Below are 10096 nucleotides of genomic sequence, written 5' to 3'. Positions count from 1 at the left end.
TCAAATAATAATAATAATTATAATATATGTTTTTTTTTTCTTTACTTAAAGTTCACGTTACGTTTTAGAGGTATGTGTTTTTTATTCTTTTTTCGGATTTTCCTTCGCGTATAAAAGGCGGCGTTAAGGAGCACCTTCATGCATATTCTCATTGATATTTGAGGCTTTCGGTCGGTGGAGCTGGTGCTTTGCCGGCGTCGATCGCGGCTTTTGCCGGTAGGTCCGGCATGTCTTTGCCGGCCGAAGCGGCTCCGCGGTGACCGGCGTGCGCGTCGCTCCCGTCATCCAGCCCGCGTCTCACCGCGGCTCGCAGCTCCGGGCTCGCAGTGCGCTGCCTGGGGAGGGGGGGTGGGGGCATTTCCCTAAAAGAGCAACTTAGATGCATCGCATAATGAGATAAAAACTGGCAGAGAAACAGAAGAAAAGAGAAATAATCCTTTTTGGTTTTTAGTCCTTCTCATCGGCTTTGCTGCTGCTTAGGTCATTTCAGCACCGCGAGCAGCGGACAGCGACTGCCGTCGGGAGAAAGAAGGGAAGAAGAAAAAGTGAAGCCGTTTTCTGCCTGGATTGTACTGGAAGCTGATTGTTGGTGGGAAAAAAGCCTGTATTGCGTGGAGGAATATATACCAGTAGATCAGTCCCGTTTTAGTCAGGCTTTAACATTTTCACGTATTACCCTTCAGCTCCGGATACCGGCGCTGCCATCCGATGTGATTCTGGAGAGCTTTCTTAAGAAAGCACTTCATCGACAAATAAATAAACGATTTTCCCCCCCCACATTTCGGATTAGAAGGATTGATGAACGGGCAGCGTTTACAGCCAATATCTCTTTACCACCTGTTAACAGAATATCAGGTAAGCACATTTTTATGTTCTTTCATTTGACGGCACGTAAATACTGTTATAGAATTTATGTAAAGAATTGCTGTGACTGTTGCAAGTAAAACTAAGGACATTGATTTCTCAGTTGTACTGGATCTGTAGGATTTCGGGGTTTTATTCAACAGCCTTAACAGTAACAAAAGAGCACATAAAGACGGGCTTTGGCAGTATTGAGACGTTAATAAGGATTATTAATAACTGCGTTAAACTTGGTCAGTTGCGGGCGTTTGGCGTCTCAGGTAGCTGTACTTTGAGACCAACTATATCTCTAGGTTTCGTATATCGCATTTTCACTGAGCAGCACGTATTTAAAATTAAATAAATAGGCCTACATTATTTAAAATTAAAACAGTGCCGGGGGGGATCAATGACAGCAAAAAATTGATAGCAGTAACATGTAACATTATGAAACAAACAAAAGTTTGTAATATATTGTCAGTAATGGCACTACAACAACAAATAATAATAATAATAACAATAATAATAATAATAATAATAATAATAATAATAATAGCATTCGCTAAGAAAGTGTCACGGCTGTATAACAGCTTTGCCAGAAATCCCAACCATTACAGCCAGCCGTTGTAACGATAGCTCATACTTCCCATTTAATGAAAAATACCTTTTTTTGTCATTAGAAAAATTCACACTATAAGTTATAAATGCTGCTGTTTTGTTCGGAAACGTACTGTTTTGTTCGGAGATAAATAATTTATTCTGAAACACGGTCTTTTGCTCGACCTACCGTAGGTGGCGATTCAATAAGAGCAAAGCGGTTTGACCTCAACTTTCAATGAGAATGGATGACACTTTCTTTTCTCAATAGTTACATAACGGCCCCACAGATTTTCCGCAGACTTCATTTTAGAAATCAGAGAGAAGTTATATGGTACGATCTCTGATTCGAAGGAAATAATTATTGTAAATGAAGATCTTCTCTCCATAACTATTTCCTAATACAACATTTTTGCATATGGTGAACACAAGCTACAGAGACGTGTAAATTTTGTATTTCACAACTGTTTAAATAATCAGATGAATACAGTCGATTTTATTTATTTGACAGGTTGACCTTATAATGAATGATTTCACAATTTTGCAACCTAATATTTGTCATAATGTAAAAAATATCAATAGTTAATTGTAAGTGTTTCTCTTATAGAGCCAAATTTGCCCAGTCCCCAGTTTTCTAACCAGTAGGAGATTTGATAGACACTTCAGCTGCCTGCTTGAGATATGACTGAGAATGAGGAAGGCCAGGACAGTGTTCCTACACACCTAAACAAATGCTTTCTATCTATATGGGCTGCTTAATAGTTTTATCGAATTTTGCCATTTTTTGCAATTTTACTCTGGGGTGGGGGTGGGGGGGGATGCAGCAGCATAGAAATTTCTGGCTTTGAATGATAGCAGAGGGGATAGACTCAGGGATGGAGAGGTGTTGATATGTTATAGATGATGAATTAATGCACAGCTCGCTCTCGGTCTGAATGCCAGGCTTCAGTCGCCACAAACTCCTGGCAGGACTTACAGGAGCATTTGCTGATGGGGAGTGAGCGGCACATCAGCTCGATCTCCCTGCACATGCTTATTCATTCAGTTTTCTACAGGATGGGGGCAGTTATACTACATCAGGAGGGAAATGCTGTCCTTCAACTCATCTGAAAGCTCAGCAAGTAAAAATCATTTGTCATATGACGAGAATGGGCTGGGCTCTGTCAGATTTTACGTGCAATAGAAGCATTCGGATTCTCATAACTATATTTATTTCTGTTGATTTCCAAATAATGACGCGCGTGTGTGTGAAGAGAGTGAGGGCGAGAGAGAGAGAGAGAGAGAGAGAGAGAGAGAGAGAGAGAGAACAGTACATACATATATGTTTGTCAGTGTGGTTAAGATAACATTTCCAAATAATTAGCACAGATTTTTTTTTAATTACCTTGTGTAAAATGAAAAGTAATTTAATTGAATTTCATTTGACTATATATGGAAAGCCATACAACTGTTGTTTAATCGTGCCTTTTGAATTAAGTTCATTTTTGTGCATTAGTTTACACAACAGTCTATTTATGTCAGTCTGTATGTGGTGACATTTGAGGGCGAGCGCTGTGCTGTAATTCGCTGTGAATGCTCGACTGTCTAGCTGCAATTCAAATCCTTCTGAGAAAAAGAGTCACTGCTGTACAAGGAGCCATCCTCCAGGCGAGATTGGTCGTCATGGAAATGAATTACACGGCGAAACTGCATAGACGTTTCGCGGATACAGTAAATGTGGTACTGCACTCACACTCAGGCCGCAGATTAGAATCTGTCCATAGTAGAATCTGGATACAGTAATCTGAAGTCATTATAGTTTAATAATGTGCTGAATAATATATTACTCTGAAATATAGCAATGGTTCAGATATAGCAACTATATACCTGAATATTTCAATGGGGGCCTAATGTCCCACTTAAGATTCAGAATGAGAGCTACTGTTCCCCTGCTTCCTGTTTAATGGTACTCAGTATAGCATAATTCACCTATTTGTCTTCGAAAATTGAGTTGAAATATTTTGGATTGAAAAGGCAACTTTTTCTTTAAAATACATAGTGGCAAAAATATCTGGTCATCTGGAACAATGTATTTATAAGATCAAAATTAATAATGCAGCTCAGGTCATGAGCCGGGTTGGGTTTTAGTACAGAATAAAAAAACTCATGACTTAGACACAGCTTTGCACAATTATTTTACATTTCACGACTACGGTGAGCGTCACGCTAGCACCATCTCTGCATCTTGCTTTACATGTGTTGTTGCTGATTAATTGTCATGTGAGGGATGAAGGACACGAGGGCAGGTGTCAGGAGGACAAAAGCAGCTTTAAAAAGGAAGCAGAAGCAGGGAAACAAACAGGACCGCGAGGGGTCAAAACGGGAAGACTGACTCTGGGAAGGGCACAGGCAACAGGAGGACTGAGGACTGGGAAGTATGTATATATATTACACAGGACTAACGAGGGACTGATACAATTCAAGTGTTGATGTTTAGCACATTAGGATTGGGGATTGTGAACAGGACACAGCTGGGAAAAAACCAGGAGGATTCTGGAGGACCAGCAGTGTCCCCTGCTGGTCACACCGGGGGATGGACAGGACGGGTTGTGACGTAGCCGCCCCCAAAGGCATGCATTCTGAGCATAGGAGACACCACCATGACCTGGATGGGACAGATGGGATTGAAGATGGGACAGACAGGGCGCAACCAGACCAACGGAGCAAACACCAGGCAAGACAACAGGGGCAAAACCTCAGGACATACAGCAGGACTAAGGGCCCAGAAAAGGAAGGGGTAGGACCAGGGACCAGAGGGGCAGCAGGACACGACATGTTCCAGGACAGGAACAAGTGGAAGGGGGGCAGTAGAGACAGGATGGAAACATAAGAGGGAACCACAGGGAACAAAGACCATGGGGAAATTAACAGGCATTAAAGCGCAACAGCAGGAAGCAGGGAATGACTGAGGAGTCTTCCAGACCCTGGAGAACTGGGTGGCAACCCAGGGACGTGGACCCCTCTGGGCCAAAGGCAAGGGTCTCGAAGGACCAGCGGGGCTGGGTGGCACCGAGGAGACAGCAGGGCAACAGGGGGTTGAGAGCAGGGCTGGAGGGCACTGAGGGGACTCCAGGGTAAGAGGAGGGATGTAGGAGTGCAGCCTAGGTGGTCAACACTGCATGGTTGGGTGGCTGGCATGGATGGTGTACCCTGATCTACCCCTCTGGAGAACAAACAGCAAGCCAGCCTCTGTCTTGGGCCCCAGCTGATACCTGTGGCTTCCCTGAAACCTGGAACCAAATTGACCTAAGACTTTGCAGGGGCCTATGGAGTGGAAGCTCAGTGGAAGCTCAGAAGCTCAGAGGGTCCCACTGTGGGTCTTCCAAAAGGGGCATCCCCTTGGCGGTGGGCATGGAGTCAGGCGTCGGGCTGGCAGCGGCTGTGAAGTTTGGCACCTGAAGGATATCAGAAGACAAAGCCAGCAAAAGCAAGACACCAGGAGAAGAAGTGGGCATCGGCGGGACATCAGGAGATGAAGCTGGAGATGAGCGGGCTAAGCTGGGAGACCTGGAGGCAAGTGGGGCTAAGCTGGGAGACCTGGAGGTCAGCTGAATATAACTGGGATAACTGGAGGCAAGCAGAGCAAAGGAGACCCCTTGGGCAAGGGCCCTGGGCCGCAGGCGAGTTTCCCTCTCTGGGCCGGGAGCTTGGAGTATGGATGGAGCTGCCCTCTCTGAGCTGACGACGAGGGACTCAAGGGTACGGCTCCTCTTGGGTGGAAGCTTGGAAGATCAAGAGGAATTGGTGCGGCCAACTTCTTCCTCCTCTTGCGATAGGGGCCAGATACGGGTGGCAGCTTCTACGGGGCAGGCGAGATGGACTCCATCTGCATGGGGCCAGGCAAGATGGGCTCTGTGTGCATGTGACCAGGCAAGATGGAAGATGTGGGCACAGCCAGCTTCTTCTGCTTTCTCCTTCTGTGGCTAAAAATGGTGGGTAGAGCTGCGGGGAGCCAGCAAGCGGAGAACCTTCACATCGCAGCAGTGGGCCCAACATGTTCTCGCTTGATCACCTGCCGCAGTGCCTTCATCAGGTGCCAGACAGTCTCCATCCCCTGGGGATCCACATCGCGGGTGAGTCCGGACAGCGCCCTCTCCCCACACAGGAAGAGGGTTCTGGCCACAGGGGTCCACCATACCGTGGTATCATACCTCCACACAAGATGTTCGTCCAGGAGGATGAAGAAGTCCTCAGATTTCTTGCGAGGGGGCACTGGAGGATCCCATGGCTCTGGTGACTGGATTCCCCACAGACACAGGAAATCTGGTCCGTGGGAAGCAGGAAGGCCTGAAACCCAGGACTGAGGTAACATTTGCAGGGGTTCCTTGGTGAGTCTGGTCATTCTATCACATCGAACTCATATATCACGGGAGGACTGTCTCGGGGACGGGCAGAGTCAACAGGAAGACTGACGTTAATGAGAAAACTAGGGCACACAGGACATGGAAGCAGGACTAACGAGGAACTGATACGATTCAGGTGTCGACGTTTACCACATTAGGATCTTATGAACAGCATGTACAGGATAGCTCATGACATTAATATCTTTGCATGTAACTTTCCGCTCAGGTATTTGATTTGTTGAGTCCTGCCTGTCTTGTACTTTTTGTGAATGAAGTTTGATTTTAAAACAGTGAAAACCTTCTACTCGCTGGACATGATTCAGTTTTTAGTAGGTACACTTTTACACGCAGATGCCACAATAATTGTCTCATTAAAGTTTGTTGTGGTTTCCCGATTGAATAGCTTGTTTAATTTATCCCCTGATTAATGCCCAAAAAAACATTATTAACAAGATTTTATTCACGGAATGCATCGTCATGTGGTCATATGCTCCTGTAATGGTAACTTCATTCCCATCCATATTTACGTTTGCATTTACCTGCTATTATGTCACTTTTTAAATCCCATCGCCAGCAACAAGTTTATGTACATGAAGTGTGTGCAATTTTTATCCAGACAAGGTTGAGCACTTCTTCAAATTGATCTAATGAATTTTGTTTACTAAAATATTAGCTGTTTCTGCCTCGTTATTGTTTGTCTTTATTATTATAGCCTACAGCTGGAAGAAAATTAAAAGCTGTAGAATAGCTTGTTTGCTTTATCGACAGAAACATAAAATAATCAAAAACTCTTTGAATCAACATTTAAAAAATAAAAAAAAAAACTCTAAAGTGGTACTTGATTCACATGAGCCGTGTATATGTACTCGCTGTTGCATTTACTGATGAAATCTACGGGAAGGAGAAAATCGATGAATTCCTTCTAAGGAAGTACTGCTTCAGTGAGTCATCTCAGTCCTCAGTGTTTTAATTGTTATGTTAGTGTTTGGAAAACCCCACCATAAAATCCATCTTTCAGTGATGAATACAACCACGTGGCCACCCAAGCACTCTTTGTCTCTGTCTGCCAAACGTTAATGTACTTCTACACTTAAAAAAAAAAAAACTTTTTATCCTTATTACATGTTAATTTCTGCACTTTAGAATACCTTGTCAGTTTCCATAACCTTTTGGCCGTTTTATAACAGATAAACCGCTGGCTAATACCTTTGTTATTTATGTCAGGGCCGATTATCGACCTTGGATTCGATATAACTTGTGGCCCTAGTGGTTGCCAGAATGCTGCATAGTGTTTATCATATGTGCAGAGATTGTCCCAGTAAGGATATTATTATTTTTTATTTTAAATCAAACATAAATTAAACTAAAAAGACTTGCTAGACAGGAGCTTGTATTAAGGTTAGCAGTTAATTCAGCAAACTGTATTATAACCAATCCATTCACTGACCATTCATTGAATCATTCAATGCTTCCATCAGCAAACAATGGTAATGGTGGCTGGAGCAGATCCTACGAATCTCAGTGTAAAAAGGGACACCTTAAGTAAAGGGCAATGTTCCGCTTGGCTGATTTTTCCATTTCCTCATCACAATTGCAGCTCTTCTTGTGCCGTCATATTGTGATAATAATATTACGGAAATATTGCATTAATATAGCCAAAAAACTACTAACGATGGCCATATCCCCCTGCTTAGCACTTACAAAGGTTTTGGGAAACACAGTCCTTGACCAGGACTGTTATGGTTCTTGTAACACCCTTGTTATGAAGCCAGAATATTCTAGAAACAGGTTTCTCTGAGGCCAAAGGGTCAGCCCCTCTAAGATCGGTGAAATGCTATAATAATTCTTGTAATATAAATGGCTGTTATATGTGTCATATGAACCTATTAGGGTATTTCAAGCTGGTTCATCATATTATTTGAAAACATGCCAGGAACCGCACAACTGGATTAGCCAAAGGCAGAACTGGATGCAGCATGAAGGTGAATGTTTGGTGGCATAATTTATATTAGTGGTGTGGCATGTTATTGGCGAGTGAACAGTAATCTGCACTGCCATTGGAAGCTCGGCACTATGATGTCAAGTTACATCTCTCTGACGAAGGGTTAATCCACCCAAAGGTTTATATACCAGGGGAAGTGATGTAACGTGAGATACTGCCAGTCATGCTGCCGTAACAGCACTGGGTGGGTGGTACTATTGAGAGCAGATCCCGGGGAACACAAGCCAGGAAGCAGAGGAAATTCTGCATGAGATGTCAGTCTATTAAAGGACAGACAGCCACAGACAATCAAATACTATGAGCAATGCACTGATACAGATTCCACTAAATGCATTTTTTTAATTTTTTTTTTGAGCTGTGAGAGGAAACTGGAGTACCTGGAGGAAAAATCTGCAAAAATAGACGGAGCCTCATGCAGGAATCAAACCTACGTCTCTAGAGGTGCAAAGCTACAATGCTAAAAACATACTCACTGTAGCAACCGATAGTCGTAATACACCAATACAATATAATACAAACATTCCATAACATAACATATATTGACTCAGTTCTGAAGTCACACATGTAAACATTGTTAATACCACAACAACACAGTGTTGTATCTGTACTAATTAAAATATGATTAAGTAACCTGGGTCAGTTTCTGTTGGTTATTAGATGTTATTTTCAAAGAAGACCATAATATTGCACGTTATGATACCTGGGGTTTAATTTTTTTTCCTTACATACATTTCAGCCTGCGATGATAAAAAGGGGTCAATGTAATACCTTTTTAATGAAAACACCTGTTCATCTATAATTTGGTGGAGACAGCCATTTTTACAACTATTAATGCTCAGTTAATTGGTTTAAACTCAGTTTATATGGGCAATAAAAACACTGTGGGTGGTGCTGTTTGCCCCCCCCCCCCGGCTTCTGGTGCTGTGCTTGTGCTTTGAAGGTCATCAGTTCAAATCCCCTAACAGGCTAAGTAATTACACCATTGAGCCCTTCAGTAAGACCCTTAACCCCAAATTTTCTAGGGATTGTCTGACCCAACGTTATTAATTGTACATCACTTTGGATGAAATCTGATTAAATAATTCATGAATATTGACTTGTCCATCAGTTTTTTTTTTTTCTCGATAAGACAAAAACAAAGCTATATATAAAATACATAGATAACAAAATGATGAGGTAGAATCCAAATGCGGAAGCGCAATCCAAATTGTAGTCCACGGCCTAAAATACAGACAGCAGACCATGAAAGAGGCCCTAAGGGCCAGAACAGAACTAAACTATCCACTGGCCAGCTGGACGGTCCCTCTCCTCTTTAGCCCGGAGGACGGGGCGCCTGTGATTTCCAAAAAGAATCTGAAATTTTGATTTGTCAGACCACAGGACAGTTTCCCATTTTGCCTCAGTCCATCTTAAATGAGCTCAGGCCCAGAGAAGTCGGGGTGTTTCTGGACCATGTTTAGATACGGTTTCTTAGATATGGTTTATGGTAGAGTTTCATCCTGCGTTTGTGGATGCAACAATGAACTGTGTTCGCTGTCCATGGTTTTCGGAAGTGTTCATGAGGCCATGCAGTGATTTCTACTGTAGAATTCTATCTGTTTTTAATGCAGTGCAACCTGAGAACTTGAAGATCACGGCTATCCAACGCTGGTTTTCGGCCTTCTCGCTTGTGTACAGAGATTTATCTGGATTCCCTGAATCTTTTAATGATATTATGTACCATAGGTGATGAAATTCCCAAATTCTTAAATTGTTGCACTATTTGCCCAGACAGTCTTTCACAGAGCGGTGAACATCTCCCCATCTTCACTGCACAGAGCGGTGAACATCTCCCCATCTTCACTGCACAGAGCGGTGAACATCTCCCCATCTTCACTGCACTGAGACTCTGCCTCTCTGGGAGGTTCTTTTTATACCCAATGATCTTACTGACCTGTTACAAAGTAACATAATTAGTGTGAGATATTCAGCCAGGGGTTTTGTTTTAGCATTAAACAACTTTTCCAATCTTTTGTCGCCCTTGTCCCAACTTTTTTGAAATGTATTGTTGGCATCGAACTCAAATTAAGCCTATATTTTTCTTTAAACAATAACATTTCTCAGTTCAACATTTGATATGTTGTCTTTGCTCTATTTTCAATTAAATGTGGGATTTTCATCATCTGCAAATCATTGCATTCTGTTTTTATTTACGTTCTACGCAGCGCCCAAACTTTTTTTGGAAATGGGGCTGTATTTGTGGCTAAACTTAATCCTTGTCTTGAGTGACACTGAT

At 42.7% G+C, this 10096-nt stretch overlaps 1 protein-coding gene across 4 annotated transcripts in view; it reads left to right on the top strand.

The window, feature by feature from the left end:
• The first annotated feature begins 367 nt into the window (after positions 1-367).
• Positions 368-10096, top strand: part of sntg1 (syntrophin, gamma 1) — a 157142-nt gene continuing 147413 nt past the window's right edge. For 3 of the 4 annotated variants that reach the window (XM_072710893.1, XM_023841742.2, XM_023841740.2), the window contains exon 1: positions 368-855. The gene's annotated coding sequence lies outside the window, so the exon portion shown is untranslated. The remainder of the gene's footprint in view (positions 856-10096) is intronic. The other variant, XM_023841741.2, reaches the window with a different exon arrangement.

This window comes from Paramormyrops kingsleyae, chromosome 4 (genome assembly GCF_048594095.1).
Source record: "Paramormyrops kingsleyae isolate MSU_618 chromosome 4, PKINGS_0.4, whole genome shotgun sequence".
NCBI classification, from domain to species: Eukaryota; Metazoa; Chordata; class Actinopteri; order Osteoglossiformes; family Mormyridae; genus Paramormyrops; species Paramormyrops kingsleyae.
The sequence above is the reverse complement of the archived record's forward strand: the minus strand, read 5'-3'. Positions and strand labels throughout refer to the sequence as shown.